At 49.5% G+C, this 13012-nt stretch overlaps 1 protein-coding gene across 1 annotated transcript in view; it reads right to left on the reverse strand.

Annotated features, from left to right (window-relative positions):
• Positions 1-13012, reverse strand: part of NAPG (NSF attachment protein gamma) — a 172446-nt gene that overhangs the window by 16445 nt on the left and 142989 nt on the right. The window lies entirely within an intron of this gene.

The raw sequence follows: 13012 nt of genomic DNA on the forward strand, positions 1-13012 counted from the left end.
GAAGTAGGAAAATAGGCGTCCTGGAAGTCCAATGCTATCATCCAGTCTCCTGGATCCAGGGCAGACACGACCTGAGCCAATGTGAGCATTTTGAACTTCTCCTTCTTGAGGAAGAGATTGAGAGCCTGGAGGTCTAAAATAGGGTGAAGGCCTTTGTCCTTTCTGGGGATCCAAAAGCAGTAGGAATAACAACCACAGCCTACTTCTGGCACCAGAACCCTCTCTATGGCTCCCTTGACCAAGAGGGCCGCCGTCATCCGGTTGGGCGATGGTGATATGGAGAAAGAGGTAGTCTTGAAGGGGAGAGAGTAGTCCCTAAGGACAATCTGCAAAACCCACCTCTCCAAAGTTATGGACTGCAAGTGGGGCAGGTGATGTTGACTCCTGCTGCCAACTGGGTGTCCATTGTGGTACAGAGGCAGACTAGGAGGGTTTACTGGATGCACGGGGTAGGGGGGTACTGGCCAGCATACGCAATATGGTGGCTAGGCTCGAATTGACGCAGCTGGAGGCCCCTTCCGTAGCCATGGAAGGAGCGAAAGGCAGATTGGGGAGGGGGATGGGGGGCTGCTGTGAGGCCCAAGGACCTGGCCATAGCCTAAGAGTTTTTAAGGCGCTCGAGTACCAGATCTGCCTGGTCTCCGAAGAGATGGGTGCCATCAACAGGCATGTCCATAAGGGTAGCTGTCCCCCGAAAAGCCAGACGTTCTCAGCCAGACGTGGCACCTGAGGGCCACTGTCATGGAAAGCGCTCTGCCTAGCGAGTTGGTTGTGTCAAGTCTGCAAAGAATTGTGAACTTTGCTGTGCCTCTCCCATTAGCAACAGCCTGAGAGAGTACAGCCCAGGCCTTGTCCAGGACCTGTGACAGCACTTGCACAACCATGTCCCACAGAGTATGGGAATAATGGCCCAAAAGGAATGCAGTGTTCATGGACCACAATGCCAGGCTGACTGACGAAAACATCTTCCCAGATGAGTCCAGACTTTTGGATTCCCTCTCCGGGGGATTGATAGGGAAAGCGTCTTGGGAAGTGAAGGTTTGAACCCCCAAGCTCTTAGGGGTTGGGTGTTGCGTGAAGAAGGATAAGTTAGTTACCTGTAAATCCTAGTTCTCTTCCAGGGGTATCCTCATCAAAGTCATAAACATTGAATATTCCCGCCCTTGTGCGGGGACCCCGGAGCATATATAAAATACATATTTATACAGTATGAAATATGCACGAAAAATATATATAGCATTTTTAGTAGACAAATTTTCATACTAAACTCATATATACATGTGTAAAACAGCAATGCAGACTATAATCATAAACAGGCTATAATGCTTTATTTCTATGGAGTTTTTTTTTATTTTATTTTTTTAATTGTTCTCAAAATTACAATAAGAGAAAAAATATCTATTAAAACCACATCACTGAGCCCAGGGAAATCAGCAGTAGTAATCATCAGAGAAAAAAGAGAAAAAACTACATTGAAAAACACTAGAGCATTCTTAGCCAATAGGCTGCATGCAGGTTAACACAGGAGAACCATAAAAACTTTGGCACCGTGCCTTTAAGACCCTGAGCACCTCCAGTATCCCACCATGCCTCAGGGGTGAAGGAGAGGTGACAGTTGGTTCACAGTTAGGTCAGTACTTTTTTACGGTGACAAGCTGTGTAGCCGATTCGAAAGATAGTGTGTCCTGCACTTCTAGGAGACGTGCGTCTGGGGAGGAGGGTGGGTTGTTTATGACTTTGATAAGGATACCCCTGGAAGAGAACTAGGATTTACAGGTAAGTAACTTATCCTTCTCTTCCAGGGGATCCTCATCAATAGTCATAAACATTGAATAGAGTAGCAAGCCCATCCCTTGACTCTGCGGACTGTCCATTAGAAGTGCAGGAATAGATACGTGTCATGCAAACAAATTTCTTAGAGAGGCTTGCCCCACTTGGGCGTCTGCTCTTGCATCTGAGTCCAAACAGTAATGTCTAGTAAATGTATGTACAGACTTCCATGTAGCAGCCTTACAAATTTCAGATATTGGAACATTATTAAGGAGGGCAGCAGTAGCCGCTTTTCCTCTTGTGGAATGCGCTTTAGGTCTAGCAAGTAGTTGCTTGTTAGCCAACTGGTATGCATTAACAATACAAGAAACTATCCATCTTGATATGGTTTGTTTAGATGCTGCCTCTCCTGTTCTTAAATGACCATAATTTATAAACAAGTGTTTGGAATGTCTAATCAACTTTGTTTTATCCAAATAACATTTTAGCACTCTTTTCAGATCTAGGGAGTGTAACGCTTTCTCCGCCGGAGTCTCCGGATTGGGGAAGAAAGTTGGTAGAGAAATAGTCTGATTGATGTGGAATTCTGACACCACCTTCGGTAGGAATGATGGGTGAGTTCGCAGAACTACTCTATTGTCGAGAAAGACTGTGTACGGTTCTTTGGAGGACAAAGCCTGAATTTCACTGACCCTCCTTGCGGAAGTAATGGCTACCAAAAAAGCCGTCTTCCACGTAAGGTGTTGCAAAGAGGCTTTGTGTATAGGTTCGAAAGGAGGGCCCATAAGTTTTGACAGTACTATGTTCAGCTCCCATGGAGGGGAGGGTTTCCGAATGGGCGGAAAAACCTTTTTCAAACCTTCTAAGAAATCCTTGACTACTGGTTTCGTAAAGAAGGATTCCTGAGAAGGCAATTTACGATAAGCTGTAATGGCAGATAAATGTACCTTAATAGATGATACCTGCAGACCGGATTTTGACAGATGGAGTAAGTAAGACAGTATGACCTCCTCCTGAGCCCGTATGGGATTCTGACCTTGCTGACAGCACCATATGTAGAACCTCTTCCACTTAAACGCGTAAGAACGCCGCGTGGAAGGTCGTCTGGACTCCTTCAAGATGTTCATGCACTCCTGCGAGAGCCCTAGGTGCCCATACTGCAGGAATTCAGGAGCCATGCTGTCAAGCTCAGAGAGGGTAGGTTGGGGTGTAGTACCCTGCCCTCCATCCTGCTCAGAAGATCCGGTCTGCACGGCAGCCTCCTGTGAGGTTGTTCCGATAGGTTGAGGAGATCTGTGTACCAGAACTGACGGGGCCATTGCGGAGCTATGAGAATCATTCTGGTGCTGGATCTGTAAAATTTGTTGTTCACTGCCGGTATGAGGGGGATCGGTGGAAAAGCATAGAGAAATATCCCTGACCAGTCGATCAACAGGGCATTCCCTCGAGATCCCGGACGGTAGAACCTGGACGCGAAGTCTGGGCATTTCTTGTTTACCTCGTCTGCGAAGAGATCCAATTGAGGCCGACCGCATTGAGCGAAGATGTCTTCGACAACTTCGTCGTGTAGGACCCAATCGTGGGCGTCCTCTAGGTGTCTGCTCAGGAAATCTGCTTCCACGTTTTGTTGACCTGGTAGGTGAACCGCTGTAAGCGACATTCCCCTGGCCAGGAGCCAATGCCAGATTGTTTGGGACTCCTGAGATAGGGGTAGGGATCTCGTTCCCCCTTGTCTGTTCAAATAATACATTGTGGTTGTATTGTCCGTTTGTATTAGGAGAAATTTCCCCTGAATCGATGGAGCAAAAGACTTGAGCCAGATGGACCGCTCTGAGCTCCAGCAGATTGATGTAGTACTTCCTTTCGTTGTCGGACCACAGACCCTGAGCTTGAAGGGGACCAAGATGAGCCCCCCATCCCTGAAGAGACGCATCCGTTACCAGAGTGTCGGATGGAATTACCTGGTGAAACGGAGCCCCTCCCCTGATAGGTGATGTCTGTGCATCCACCATTGCAATGATTGACGGGCTGCTATCGGCTGCCGCACTCTGTCCTCCCAGCGACCTGTCTTTTGGCTCCAGTTGTTTTCCAACGCCTCTTGGAAGGGCCTCATATGTAGCCTGGCATTCGGGACAATGAAAATGCATGATGCCATGGAGCCCAGCAGAGATGTCACCTGACGGGCCATAGGTGCGTCGGATTTTAACAGGTCTTGACACTTTTTCTTTATTGATAATAGTCGTTCCTCCGAAGGATAAACTCTTTGGAGCTCTGTGTTTAGTATTGCTTCCAGGTAGTGGAGGTTCTGCGTTGGAATCAAGGTGGACTTTTGGTAGTTGACTTGAAGACCTAGAGACTCGAAAACCTTGAGCACAATGTCCCGATGGGTTCTCGCCTGCTCCGGAGAGGAGGCTTTCAGTAGCCAGTCGTCTAGGTATGGGTAAATGAAGATTTTTTGTTTTCGTAGATGTGCCGCTACCACTGCCACGCATTTCGAGAAAACGCGAGGGGCAGATTTCAGGCCGAATGGTAGCACTTTGAACTGATAGTGCTGTGAGGCTATCTGGAAGCGCAGGAATTTCCGATGCTTGGGAATTATCGGGATGTGAAAGTATGCATCCTGCAGGTCGATGGAGCACATCCAGTCTCCCTGATGTAGCTGAGGGAAAATCTGGTGAAGAGCCAGCATCCTGAACTTTTGCTTTCTTATGTACTTGTTCAGAAGTCGTAAGTCCAGAATTGGTCTGAAAACGACCTCTCAGCCTTTTTTCGCCACCAGAAAATAACAGGCGTAAACCCCCTTCCCTCTGTGCGCGAGTGGAACCTTTTCTATTGCGTTCTTTTGTAAAAGGACGAGAGCCTCTTTGCGCAATAGGCCGACGTGAGACGGATTGCATTTGGTTGGTGGCAAGTGCGGTGGAGGTTGACTGAAAAGAAGAGAGTAGCCATTCTCGACAATGTTGAGCACCCATTTGTCTTTTGTGATAGAGCGCCACTCGTGAATAAAGTCTGATACTTCCCCCCACCGGAGTGGTGCACAGTGTTAAGGGAAGCGAGTCCTCATTGCTTGGCCGGCGCTTTGGGTGTGGACTGTTGTGGTCTACTTGACCCTCGTTCCCTTGTGGCCCTACAAGACTGAAAAAGCGTGCGTCCTTGCCTCTGCTGTGGCCTCTGGGACCAGTGAGGGGTTTGAACCCTCTGCTGGAAAGGGCGCCTGTCATAAGGTCTATACCTTCGCCTGAAGTCCTTCTTCCTCTCCAGGCCTACTGCCCTCATGGTGTCCGCTTCCGTCTTCATGCGCGCCATTTCTTCGTCCGTATGGGTACCAAACAGCGAGCTCCCGTTGAATGGAAGATTTATGATGCGCTGTTGTGCTTCCTGTTTTAATCCAGTCAGTCTCAACCATGAAGACCTTCTTGCACAGATCCCAAGTCTGCCCCATCTGCCGCTGCGCTGATGACCTGGTTGGAGACCAGACATCCCTCTTGAAGGATCTCTTGGAAGTCCTGCCTGTCCTCTCTAGATAATTTTTCTGTGAACCTGTTGAGAGAGTCCCACAGTGAACGGTCATATCTGCCTAGGAGTGCAGACGCGCTGGAGACCATCATAGATGTCGCCGTGCCGCACATTTTTCTCCCCAGAGAGTCTAGATGTCTGCTCTCTTTGTCCGGTGGAACCGTGGAGGACGATGCCACTGAGTGAGTTTTTCGGGCTGCGGCCAATATGACCGAGTCCGGCGGCAGATCCGTTCTTAGAAATAAAGGATCTTGTACAGGCGCTTTGTATTTTTTCAAAATCCTAGCAGGAGCCGATTAGAGGGTGGCTGGTGCTAAAAAGGTGTCCATAGTTGGCTGCAACAGACCAGGCACTAGCGGCAGTAGCTTTTTCGAAACTGCTCTATGCTGTAGAGTCTCAAAAATGACTGATGAGGAGGTTGATGGTTCTGGAACCTCTATGTTTAGCTTCTGTGCTCCCCTGACAAGCACAACATTAAAAGTAGTGATGTCGTCCACCGGTGAAACCCTAGCTGGTGGAGAATCCGTTAAGGTGGGGGAGTATCGTCTAACGGATGACCCTGACGATGACCAAGAGGGCGACCTTCTATGTCTTGATCGTGACCTAGATTGTCGCTGGGAACGTGACCTGCTGCGAGACGCTGTAGCAGAGCGCCCAGGCATCGTGGTCGGCTGGCGAGAGGCAGAACGAGCCCGTCCTGCCCGCGCTGTCAGTGATGGTGTTCTCGGGAGAGAGGCAGTAGGAGAGTACATCTGTGAATACTGTGAATCCGGGGAGGCCGCTGGTCTGTTAAGGCTCTCCAACCATCTTGGTGACAAATTGATGGGAGAGACATGCCCCGACGATGGCGCTCTCGACTGAGATGAACCACTTCTTATGGAGACCACTGGAGATGGAGTGGTCCTATCTGCTGGCGGAAGCCGATGTTCTGCTCCCTGCAAGACAGGTAAAACTTGTGTCGACGTCGACAGCCGTAATGACGTCGAAGGGAGCACAGCCGGTTGTTCCCGTCGCGACGTTGAGTGTCTCGACGTTGAGTGTCTTGACGTCGAACAGCGATCTCTGGACCGCGACCTGCTCACCGTCGTGTGCCTCGACATCGAGCGGTGGGTGGCCGACGGCGAATGTCCTCGCTCTCGCCACTGGGGCGATTTTGACGTCGTCTCTCTTGACGCCGAGGGTTGCAAGGCCTTCGGCGGCGAATGGGCACGCTGGTGATGGCTCGACGTCGATCAGCGGGGTTGCCGTCGACGGAGATATGCCCCTGCGATGGCAATGTTTTCTCGACGCCGTATCCTTCGACGTCGGCCGGGTCGCTGTTGATCTATGGCGGTGAGATGGTGGCAGTGACGACGTTGACGGGGAACAAACAGGTATCTTCCTACCTGCTGACGTCGATCTAGCCTGTCTCTCCAGAGAATGGCTTGTTGGCTGCCTGGGAAGCAAAGAGGATGATGTTTTCTGCCTCTCGTGAAGCCCATGAAGCCTGATCTTTTCTCTGTCCTTCAGAGTCCTCTTTGACATGTTCTTGCAGTGTTTGCAAGTGTCAGGGCAGTGACTCTGAGGCAAGCATACAATACATAGAGTGTGTGGATCTGACTGGGCCTTCTTCTTCCCACAGGAAGGGCATTTCACAAAAAGTGAAGGCATTTTTCTGTCAGGAAAAAACTTCCAAGCTCAGACAATGATGTTAGATGTCGAGTAAAGTAGGAAAAAACGCTGTTCTAAAGTATTTTTCTGAGGAAAACTCAGAAAAACTGAGAGCTCAATGCTCCAGGATCCTCTCAGAAGAAGCCGGAAAAAAGAACTGACCTAACTGTGAACCAACTGTCACCTCTCCTTCACCCCTGAGGCAAGGTGGGATACTGGAGGTGCTCAGGGTCTTAAAGGCACAGTGCCAAAGTTTTTATGGTTCTCCTGTGTTAACCTGCATGCAGCCTATTGGCTAAGAATGCTCTAGTGTTTTTCAATGTAGTTTTTTCTCTTTTTTCTCTGATGATTACTACTGCTGATTTCCCCGGGCTCAGTGGTGTGGTTTTAATAGATATTTTTTCTCTTGTAATTTTGAGAACAATTAAAAAAAAATAAAAAATAAAAAAAACTCCATAGAAATAAAGCATTTTAGCCTGTTTATGATTATAGTCTGCATTGCTGTTTTACACATGTATATATGAGTTTAGTATGAAAATTTGTCTACTAAAAAAGCTATATATATTTTTTGTGCATATTTCATACTGTATATATGTGTATTTTATATATGCTCCGGGGTCCCCGCACAAGGGCAGGAATATTCAATGTTTATGACTATTGATGAGGATCCCCTGGAAGAGAAACTTAGGTTCCCATGAGCGGGCGGTGGAGGTAGGCCATTGTGCTATTCACAGGAGCTCCTGTGCTGGGTTTTGGACCAGGTACCCAAAAGGACATCTGTAAGTGCCTCATTAAACGGGATCAGGGGTTCAGCTGTAGCTCTTCTCTCAAGATGTTAGTCTTGACTGCCACTGAGGGTAGTTGAAGGTCTAGGACCTCGGCTAACCTCCGTACCACCATAGCGTAGGAAGCTCCTTCCTCTTTAGCCATGGTAGGGGGAGAAAGCATACCAGTAACTGGAGAAGTGAACAGTCCTCTGGCTTCTCCCAGATCCTCAAGTCAGTCCATTTCTTCTTCATAAGGCTGGTGTACAAAGGGGTCCAGAAACCCCTTTTTGCCCTCCCAAAGGCCTATCCCAAGGAAACCATGCTCAGGATCGACCTAGAAGGCAAAGTTCCTGCCAGCTCCGGAGTCGTGTCTGTCAACGCCCAACTGGCTCCATGTCAGAGTTAGGGATGACAAAGGGAATGGCGTTGCCACTGGGTGCCAGGAGCGGACATCAGGACTGGCACCGCGGAAGGTCAAGGTGGTATGACCGGCATCAGCCCAGATTCAGGACTGGATCCTTAGGGCTTAGTGTGGGCTGAGGCCTAAGCAGCAGGCACACTGGCGGAACCCAATGAGGCCCCCAACGACCACGTGGGCCCGATGGTGCGCCACCAGGGTTAGAGCGCCCAAAAATGAGAAGCATGGCCTCACTAAATTCTTTTAATTGCATAGAGGTCACTCAGGCTCCCGGAAACTCAGGGATGCGGGAAGTCAGCCCAGACACAGGTTTTAAAGAACAAGACTTAAAAAGACGACACTCCATTGTCACATCTGTGATGGACAAGGAGAAGTCAAAGACCACTTTGAGTTCTTACTTTTTTTCTTGTGCCTAGATGTACCCAATTGCCCTGAGGACTTTGAGTGGGACAACGACTTTGGACTCTGTGCCTGGTCCCGGGACCTTCCACGCGACAGGGACCTTGATCTGCGTGGAGTAGCGTGCTGGGCCATCATCAACTTTATGGATCGCTCCCTCAAAGCCTGGCCTGGCACTTGGAGCACAACTTTGGGGTAAGCTCCAAACACCACAAACATGTGGTGCAGCTCCATCACCCACATCAGCCACCATGCACAATGCACCTTTTCACTTCAGGTCACAGCACCAGATCACTGTAAGTCACCCCAGAGGGCAGGGTGCAGGTATGCGTATGAAGGCAACCCCGCATGAGCAGAGATGCCCCTACGAACTCCAGCTCCATTTTACCCGACTGTTTGAGTGTGGGGATGCCATTTTACATGTGTAGTAGATATGGGTCACTACCTATGTCCAGCTACATAATGGTAACTCCGAACCTGGGCATGTTTGGTATCAAACATGTCAGAATCCTACCCCGATGCTGTTGCCAGTATTGGTTGTATGATTCCATGCACTCTGGGGGCTCCTAAGAGGATACCCAGCATTGCTCCTACCAGTCTTCTCTGGTTTTCTGGGCAGCCCACGCTGCTGCCGCCCCACAGACAGATTTCTGCCCTCCTGCTGCTTGACCAGCTCAAGCAGAGGAAGGCAGAACAAATGATTTCTTGTGGGAGAGGGTGGCAGCACTCTCTCCCTTGGAAATAGGTGCTACATGGCTTGGTAGCCTCCCCAAGCCACTGGTATGCTTTGAAGGGCACATCAGGGGCCCTCCTTGCATAAACCGGTCTGCACCAGTCCAGGGACCCCCAGTCCCTGATCTGGCATGAAACTGGACAATGGAAAGGGGAGAAACCACTCCCCTGTCTATCACCACCCCAGGGGTGGTGCCCAGAGCTCCTCCAGGTGACCACTTGATTCTGCCATCTTGAATCAAAGGTGAGCAGAGGCCTCAGGGAGCATCTGAGTGGCCAGGTCAGGCAGGTGACGCCACAGCCCCCTTCTGCTGATAGGTGGTCACCCTGCTAGTTGACCAATCCCCCTTCCTGGTCTATTTAGGGTCTCCCTCCTGTGTGGGTCCTCAGATTCGACGTGCAGGATTCCAGTAGAATCCCTCTGTGTTGTTTACTTCACCTTCTGCCCACTAGAACTGCAATTGGACCATCGAGGAGCCGACAATCTGCATCCACAGCGATGACTGCTTGCAACATTGTTTCCAAGGCTCCGTCCAGCAACTGCAACATTTCCCCGGATGTGCATCCACTGAGGATGACAAATCTTCAGTCTGCACAAGAAGCAAGAAGGAATCTCCCTTGGAGTGAAGGAATCACTCCCCTGCACCCACAGGGACCAACTGCAACGACGACCAGCTGCATGGATCTCCTCTTTTCCAGAGCTGCGTGGATCCTGCATCACGGGTGGTGGTCTGGAGTGGTGCCCTTGGTCCTCCCTGCCAGCTGTCCAACTTTGGAGACAGTAAATCCTTGCCTCTCCACGGAGGACAGTACCGCCATGTACTGCATTTCTTGCAGCTTCCAAGGCTTGTTGGCATATCCTTCAACGGACCTTCAGGCTCCGTGTAGCCTCAGCCCCCAGCACACTTCCCTGCGAAGCACAGTCCCCATGCTGCTCCTGCGACGTAGCACTCCTTACAAGGTGTGCTGCGTGGGCCTCACCACAACTCCTGTGCTGGCTGCCTGTAGGTTGCATGTGGGGGCTGCCTCCTCTTCGTCAGACTCTCCTCACTGTTGAGGGTCACCTGGGACTCCCCTCCATGGGCTTAGTCCCCCTGGACCTTGATGGTCCCCGGCAGCTCTGCATTTCTTCTTCCACGACATTTGCATTTCCCAAGGCTTGTTGGGGTTTTTTCCACTCCCTTGACCGACTGCAATCCCTATTCTGGCGTGGGACGTCAACTGCATCACTTTAGGAACTCTACATTTGCTTCGGTGCTGCACTACTGACTCTCTTCGTTCAACATCGACCTGGTCCTCCATCCACAGATGGGTGGGTAGTGGCTCCTGCCACGACCAAACACTCCAATGTGAAATGGACTTGGACTCCTTCCTTTACAGGTCTTCCACTTCCAGGATCCACCCTTGGTTTCTTGCAGTCCTGTCTGGGTCTTGCACTATCCTCTTCCAAATTTTTTTTTGGTGGGTTTGGGGAAAACCAGATACTTATCTATGTTTTCTCTGTCGCTGGGGGGCATTCTGGTACTTACCTTGTGGGTTTCCTAGTTCCCCCAACTCCCCTCTACCGATTCCACTTCCTTGGCTGGGGGCCCGACTTTCGCATTCCACTTACTTAGTATATGGTTTGACCCATCCCCACCCCCCTGGGCCTTCAGTATTGTCTATTGCTTTCTATTGCTTTTATGCTAATCACCAACTCCTAATGTGTACATAATAGTGTGTTAATGTACCTCCAGTTGGGGTATTGCCTATACAGTATTTTGGTATGTGTGTTAGGTGCTGTGTGATTACAGTGGTATTGCATAAGCTTTGCATGTCTCCTACATAAGTCTTGGCTGCTCATTCACAGCCACCTCCAGAGAGCCCTAGCTTCCCAGACACTCCCTACACTTCACTAATATGGGATACCTGGTATAAGGTGGTAACACCATAGATGCTCATCACACACCAGGCCAGCTTCCTACAGTGGACATGAACAACTTACTCACATTTGGTAATGATCTATCTGGTAGAGGTTCTATAAAATAAAGATTACTTAAATCAGAATATTCCCCATGCCTCAGACTGGATCTGGAAAGTTTTCTGGGCAGTCTCCTTGCGTGCTGGCAGGTAGCATCGCTCAGCTCAGCGCATTGTTGTCTGCACTGCGGCACTGTCCACACTGGAAGCGATATGTGTGGTGCCTATGTAGGCAACATCCCAATGTGCTGACCTCAGTTTTGTGACTATTTTCCAAGCCAAATGCACGAAGCCACACTGGAGTAGTGTGCCTAGTGTGCCAAAGTGAGTTCCTGAAGGATTTCTTTGAGATAAGATGTACAGTTTGCAGAAACGAGAGGATGGAAGGGTCGGTAAGGAATCGGAGGCTATAGTCTCTACCAGATAAGGCATTACCAAAGATAAATAACTTGTTCATGTAACAGAGACTTCTAGCTTCCTTATCTTATAATAGGTGCCAAAGCAATCTCTCCCCCGAGATGGGTCTGCAGACTGTGCTACACTGAGAAGTCCTGAACTGGTGAAATAACCATCATGTTGAACCTGACTGTCTACGCAGTAATGCCTGGCAAAGCATGCAGTGATGCCCACAGAGCATCTTGACATGCGTCAAGGAATTGGACAAAACAAGCTAGTGCAGTGGTCACAGCCTTGGCTCTGATGCAGTGAGCTGGCGAAGTCTCATAGGGTTGCTTCTTGGCTACTGTATAGCAGATCTTTATGCAGAGGACAATCCAGATGGAGATTGTTCTCTTGTATACTGCTTTTCCTTTCTTCCCACCCACAAATCCAATAAAGAGTTGATCGCCCTCCCTACAGTCTCTATTGTGATAAATGTAGAACTACAACACTTTTTGGAGCAAGGTGGTAGAGTTTCACCTCTTTCTTAGTAGGTTGTGGATGCGAAGAAAGTATGCAGTGTGATGCATTGTCCGACATGCAAAAGTGTGACAATCTGAGGTAAGCGGGAGGCATGCATCCAAAGGATCAGCTTGTCTGGAAAAAAAGGTAGTATACGGGGGCCCAGAAACCCACAAATGAGGCTCATGGCCTCACAGAATTCTCGAAGTTTAGCAGGTTCACTCCGGCTGTGGGAAACTCGGGGAAGCATGGAGCGGACCCAGGCTCAGGCGCAGACTCCACAGTGACAACCTGGGAACAGGACCTGGACTTGTGGTGTCATTCCCACACCTTGTCTGATAAATGGGACCACCACTTCAACTTCTTGGATAACTTCTTATGGGTTGTACCGGAAAAAGTCTGGGATCACAACGATGACCGCTAGCGACTCAGTGCGGTCCTGGGATCTCACTTTGCAAACCAGATGTGGAGCGGTGCAGTCAGGCTTATAGATGGCCTTTGGATTCATGGATTTACTATCTGGGCAGGCCTGGGACCCTTTCCAGGCACCACAGGCACACCAAGTGGGGGTCAATCACAGACATTTGCCTGTGACAGGCACCACAAGGTTTAAAAATAATAGGTTTTTCAGCGAAGTACCCAAAAAAGATTAAAATAGCCACACTGAAGTTGAGAAAAAGATTGAAGTCAGTCAAAAAGTAACTGAAGGGAGCTTGATTCTGATCCACGCTAATGGCGTGGAAAAAAAGGAACTGCGTGCTGAGGTGGCACCTATATAGGCACTGTGTATGTCACTTCTGGCACATACAACGCCATGCACAGCTGAACGACACCACCTGACGGCACGCAAGGTGGATCTGCAGCTAAAAATCAGATCACCACTTTACTTAGTCAGTGAATC

The sequence above is a fragment of the Pleurodeles waltl genome, chromosome 2_1 (genome assembly GCF_031143425.1).
Source record: "Pleurodeles waltl isolate 20211129_DDA chromosome 2_1, aPleWal1.hap1.20221129, whole genome shotgun sequence".
In the NCBI taxonomy this organism is placed as follows: domain Eukaryota; kingdom Metazoa; phylum Chordata; class Amphibia; order Caudata; family Salamandridae; genus Pleurodeles; species Pleurodeles waltl.